Source organism: Danio rerio, chromosome 18 (genome assembly GCF_052040795.2).
Source record: "Danio rerio strain M-AB ecotype USA chromosome 18, GRCz13ab, whole genome shotgun sequence".
Lineage (NCBI taxonomy): Eukaryota > Metazoa > Chordata > Actinopteri > Cypriniformes > Danionidae > Danio > Danio rerio.
Window position 1 is genome coordinate 44,841,115 of NC_141038.1, and position 6,695 is coordinate 44,847,809.

At 39.9% G+C, this 6,695-nt stretch overlaps 1 protein-coding gene across 1 annotated transcript in view; it reads right to left on the bottom strand.

Moving 5' to 3' along the window:
- Window positions 1-6,695, bottom strand: part of grk7b (G protein-coupled receptor kinase 7b) — an 845,646-nt gene that overhangs the window by 784,034 nt on the left and 54,917 nt on the right. The gene's annotated exons all lie outside the window — the stretch shown is intronic.

Sequence of the window (6,695 nt, forward strand, 5' to 3'; positions counted from 1 at the left end):
GCCACCACTGGTGCCGCTTGAGAATAAACGCACCGCTTAATGGCTAATTTCAGTCAAATATATGAAAATAAACTACTTATAATAGCAAACCAAACATACATATGTTGCAAAACCATACTAAATGGATTGAAATGAAAAGATTGTAGGATGACTGTTTTTAAAAAGCCAGGAATTTGCTAATCTGATTTTGCTTTAAAAAATAGTCTGATGGAAAAAAAATTGCACTTTTGTATGAATTTGAAAAACGGTACAGAAATCAAAGAACATACTTGAACGTGAAATCATTGCAATTGTTTTGGATGCTTTATTGCATATAAGTTGCAGTTAAATGAGTTAAATTCACAAATTTTCCTTTGGCTTAGGGTCTACTCACACTATGCCATCCGTACCATGGCCAGGCCCGTTTCCCGGATTGTTTGAGAAGTTTGAGTGAGCTGAATCGGGCTCAAGCACAGTTCACTTGGCCGGCCCTGGCCCGGTTGGAAGAGGTAGGCCTGAGCGCGGTTCACTTGGGCTTTGGCGCGGTACGTTTGTAGTGTGAGTGCAAAACGCGCCAAAGCCCGAAACTGAAAGCGAGACGTGACTTTTAAGGGACTGTTTCATATGGATTTATTAATCATTCTTACTGTTCAGTGAACGCAAACTGCCGTAGCTTATTAAATACGCAAACCCCTCACTGCACGACAGCTGCGCGCCTTCAGCAGACCTCCTCATTCCTGCAGCACGAGGGCTTTATGATTGTTTATGCGCGCCAAAAGTGGCAGATCTGTTCGGCGAAGTATTTGACTGCGTGTCACCGCATCCCTAAGGACTGTTTGGCAAAATATTTGACTGGATGTCACTGCATATCAAACCGACTGAAACGATATAACTAGAGAAATCTCCTCTGTGCTGCTGAGTGACAGCGCTTCTCACTGAACAACGCAGCATCGATCACGTATGCGTGTCCAGGCCCGATTGTGGTGTCAGTGTGGGCCGTCTGGGGAAACGGGTGAGGGGACAAGCGTGCTTTGGCCCGGTTTGAGGCAACTGTACCTAGTGTGAGTACGGCCTTAGTCCCTGATTTATTAGGAGTTACCGCACTGGAATTAACCACCATCTACTTTGGCATATGTTCTAATTCCTGCTGCAAACCCGCATCATGCTGGGAAACTGAGAATGTGTAATGCTGTGTTCACACCAGATGCAGCAAGCGCGGCTAAATCACGCTATTCACGCGTAACTAGACATGAACATTTTGAGTTGACCCGCTTTATTCGCGCATCAAATCCGCTTCATTCGCATGTCAAATTCACTTCACAACAGATGCGAATTTGCATGATGGGCAGGGCTTCTGTCTGCCCGGTGACTCTAGCTTTGTTGCTAAAAGGCTTACATGGATTTCATTGAGAGAATACCTGTTTTTTTGTGCTTTATGAAGGCTTAAAACAGCCTGTCTGAGTCCACTAGATCCTTTCAGAGGTGCACCCAGCTCTGTGAGTTTATGGATACAACAACAGGTACTACGTCATAATCACACCCCCACAAGAGCAAGCTCCTGATTGGGTTACGCGGCGCGAATGTCCACTAAAGTGCAGATTTTTGATCGATACCCCCACCCACCCCCTTTCCTAAACCTAACCATTAGTGTTTCAAAAGCACAAGTTTACCGACCAACCACCCTTAACCCAACTGAGCCTTCTAAGCCTTCATGACCACCTGATTTTTACCACGTTTTCAGATTTTTCCACATTCTCACCCTGTTGTTTACTCGTTTATTTATTATTTTTGCCACTTTTTTGTCTTTCTGCTTTCTGGAACCGTTCCTTACCAGACTCGAATCCCGTTGTTGTCAACTTTTCTGTGTGTCTCAAGTCCACCCACATACACGACCAGCTACTAGGCAAACTGGTAACAGTGGAAAAGGCGTCTGCATGGAAGTAAGCGATCAGCTGGTAATACAAAAAGAAGCAGAAGCCGTCGGCGGTGTCATAGCCTTTATTTAAAATTGACAAAATGCAGCCATACGTAGCTCTGGCTATGTAAGACTGAGAAAGTAGCCATTTAAAATTTCTAATTTAAACTCTTAGCAAACATTAGTAATCAAAACTACAAAAGATCTTCATGGAAGATTATTTTTATTTACTATTCATTCATTCATTTATTCATTCATTCATTTTCCTTTGGGTTAGTCCCTTTATTCATCTGGGGTTACCACAGCGGAATGAACCGCCAACTTATCCGGCACATTTTTTACACAGCGGATGCCCTTCCAGCTCCGACCCTATACTGGGAAACACCTATACACTCTCACACACACTACAGACAATTTACTTTGTTCAATTCACCCATAGCACATGTGTATGAACTTATGGAGCACCCAGAGGAAACTCACATGAACACGGGGAGAACATGCAAACACAGAAATGCCAACTGACCCAGCTGGGACTCGAACCCGTGACCTTTATCCTGTGATGAAACAATGCTAACCACTGAGCCACCATGTCACCCTATTTACTCCATAATAAAAAATTTTTTTGCTCAATTAAAAATAGGTCTTTTTCGCTCTTCGTTATATTACTTTATATTAAATGCAGTTAATTGAAATGAGAATGGATTAATAGGGATGGACAGATACTTGTATCATAGACAAATTATATGATCAATAAGTCATGACAACATGTTAATTTGTATAACCAAGTTAATGGTGTTTCAAGCTTATTACATTACACTTAAAACTGCTTGGATAACGTAAAAAAAAGTTTAAATGACTTTTAATTTGATTCATTTGAGGCTAATTTGGTTCAACTTAAAAAATTAAGACAACCATAGATTTTTTACAGTGCCCTATTACACATTTACATAACAAACATCTAATTCCAGCCATTTACATAGATAATATATAACATAAATAATATGATTAAGCCCATTTTACCCTCACTTCAAAAGTCATAATTCTTAAATCCAACATTCTGAAATGTAGCCCTATATACATTTCTGGAGATCGCAAATCATGTAGCCAGAAGTGTGTATGGCTGCATTTTATCTTTAAAACGAACGCTATGGGCGGGTTGGCGCCGTTCTTTTTTGGACTTACCGGCTGATTGCTTACCTCCATTTTGGCGGCTTTCCTGCTGTTACCAGTTTGTCCAGTAGCTCGCCATGTACGTTGGCAGACTTGAGACGCAGAGAGGAGTTGATTGCGACGATGGGGTTTGAGTCTGGTGAAGAACGGTTCCAAAAAAGTGGGTAAGACAAAATCAAAAGCCAAAAAAATGTACAGGGTGAGAATGTGGTAAAATCTGAAAACGTGGTAAAAATCAGGGGGCTTTTATTTTTCTGGATTGCTTTTTAAAACACTGTCGGTTGGGTTTAGAGAAGAGGGTGGCGGGTCAGTCAGTGCTTTTAAAAACACTGTTGGTTGGGTGTAGGAAAAGGGGAGGGTGGGTCAGTTGATTGGTCAGTCAGTTAATCAGTCAGTCAACAGCGACCTCTGGTGGATTTACGCGAGAACAGCAGGCGTGAATGGCACTCGCAAGTGATCTTTAAGATCTCAGAAAGCCTCTGGTGTATTCAAGAAAGTAAAAACGGACATATTTGGTCCTCTCCAGAAATGTATATAGGGATACATTTTCAGAATGAGCTTAGGTTGCTTAAATCAGGCACGCTCTTCATTATTTTGCCTCATGGAAAGGTTTATTATAATGATAGGTGCTGCTTTTTGTAAGCCTAGTCCAAACAATTAATATTAGTAAGATAGAAAGCAAGCTAATAAGCAACTAGTTAAAGGTGAGAATTGGTCTACACAAATAAAATTAAAACAAAGATAATTGGAATACATTTGACAACAAATTTTGTCTTTTCAATGCAAAATTGCTTATCAATTGGTTCTTTGTAATTATTTGAGAAATTTACTGTCAAATGAAATAATAAACTATATAAAGAGCTTAAGTTTCCATTAGCATCTTTAAAAAAATATCAAATAATGAATGATGGATAAAAAAAACTAGGGAAACCCACATCCCCCTCATCCTAAACTTCACCTCCACTAAACAAAACATGTATCAAAAGTCTCTTTTATTCAGCTCAGAGCTTGACCTCTGCAGTGCTATGCAGTGAAATCTGTTAGTAATTATGTCACCGCTCGGAGAAGAACAGGTCATTTGTGAGCGAGTCCTGTAGAGGAGTTCAAGCGTTGAAAAGCAGACCGATTCAGACCTGCTCTCCTCATTCATAACCACACTCTACTAAACATGACACAAGGCCCTCATCCTCGCTCAGGAAAAACAGATCGAGCAGATAAAAGCACAGATAAGGTGTGTCTGCCAGTTTGTTTTGCAGGAACCAAAGCAGACTTCCTAGAGCAAAGAAGAAGAGGTACAAAGGAGGAGACAATAAGACAGGTAGTGGATTAAAATGAGAAAGAAAGAGAGTGTGGTGAAGAAAAGAGACGGAAGAAGGGAACGGAAACGCAGTAGTATACCTGACAGAAACTGAATAGCAAAACATCCTGTTAAATGTTTTCAGAGCTGCGATTCGGGCAATCGAGAGTTCAATAGCAAGGTCAACATCACCACCTCAGCCAGGTGTTACATAATACAAAATAATATTACAGGGACTGTGGTTTTGCTCAATTTGAGTTATGTTTGGTTGAGTCACGGGTCTCCACAAGCGATATACTGTATGTACAGTTCTGTTGTGGAATTCTTTTAAAAATATTAGTTTTAACATCTGCTTTAAACAGAAAACATATTTTATAGTATTTTTACATATCAGGGGTTTTGATACTCTGTCATATCTACAATACATGCATCGTGACACTCAAACACGTGTTAATTTTATATTTTCAATGTTAAAAGGAGTTTTTGAAGAGTAATTTTTCTATTTCTGCGATGTCATGGCTGAACAGCAACATTGTAATGATGGGTCAGACGAAGAAGGATCCATTTACAACAGGTTTATTAAAGGTTCAGGACACCCCGGAGTACTTTTTAAAAAAAATTTCAACAGATTTGTGTGTGTTGAGAATCATATAGGACAACGTCAGCCCCTGTTAGCTTTAATTGTGGGGAAAACTGGATAATTTTGAGTTTTTTTCAGCTAATTTCTTCTTCCGGGTTTAAAATAAATTTTGAGAGCGGGATCAAAATTGGTGACGTAAAGGAAATCTGCAAGTGGACTGATGACGTGTCGGTTTCTCATTATTATTCATAGCGGAGTTTTTGTATCTATGAGATATTTTTGCTTCTTAATTATTCATGAGAGCATGTTCTTTCCGAAGGCAAAAAGATTGAGACCAAATGATTGGGCGAATTTGTGTCTACACGGCAAGGGTTGTAAATGTTTTTTTCCATGATCCACAGGGTTTGTTGCATGTTTTTTTCTGCGGTGCTATCAAGGCCGATACAGCAAAGCTGTTGGTTTGCAGCAAGCATTTTTGTCGGGAGAGTAGTACGAGAATTAGAGAATGGCGAACTTTGTCTTTTATCAGTTGAGTTTGTTACTATTCAGACACATTGCCTGTATCCGTGCTGCTGTGTTCGCCTATGTTTAAAATCCTTTAGATTACCGGCCGGGTTAATGCTTGTATTAGTAAAGAGACGTGCTGTACTGCTATACACTATGTCTGCATTCAGACCAGGGGGCTGAGGAGGACAGAAGTTCTCCTCTTTTATAGTGTTTAAATAAACACGATTATCTTTATAATGATAAAACAAACTGTGGTTATGTGCAATTACGAATAACAAATGTAGCAGGACATTAAATTACTGTTTATTTCTTTTCATTTTATATTTGTAAACTATAAAATCATGGTCTCAAGATTTGTCTCATTTTGTAAGCCAAATGACAACAGTTGTTCACTCCCCTTTTTTTCCCCTTCTTTGTCGGCCATGCCCACTCTTCTCTCAGCTCGCAGAGCTCTACGCCCATCTAAAATTTTTGAAAAAATTTTGAGGTAGACTTGAACCGAAAGAGGGGGTTTCATGGCCATTTAAAGTGACGATAGATAGACAAACATAGGGTTGATCAGCAGCAGACAGTAAACCCTGACAACACTCACTCAAAGTTGGATGACAACAAGCAAGGGGTCGTAGGCAGGCAGCAACAATGCATAAACAATGAGACAGGCAATGGTCAGAGTAGGCGGCATAGAATCACAACGGTTAACAGTACAGAGTCGGGCCAGGCAGCAGAGAATCTAAAGTCAGGCAAACAGTCCAAGTCGGCAACAAATAACAGATAACAGTCAGAGAGTGTGGGAAACGCTTAGAATTGAGTGCAGAGCAAATCAAGACTTTGCACTGTGTGACTGGAGAAGGTGACCGGCAATCAGAGAACCGAGAGGGCTTGTGGGGAATGAAGTAAATACAGTACAGAATTCTGGCGAACGGCACCTCTGCTGGTCGGTGAGGGGATTAGCTGGGATCGAGTAGGTGACGAGCATAAACTACTATGACAATAATCAACTCAGGTGCCGATTATATGCTTTGTTCAGTGTTAAAAGCTACAAATAAGAGGTTGAATACTTTATGTGACATTTATTGCCATACTGAAGATGGAGTCAGATAGTTTTACATAAGATAGTTATTCATAACATATTTTGTCTTTGAAATAAGGTTAATGTGTTGTGTTGAATGTAAGGATCACATTTATAATAAATTAAAATACACTTGAATGTGATTTGTAATTGCAGTTTATTAATTTTAAAATAATTT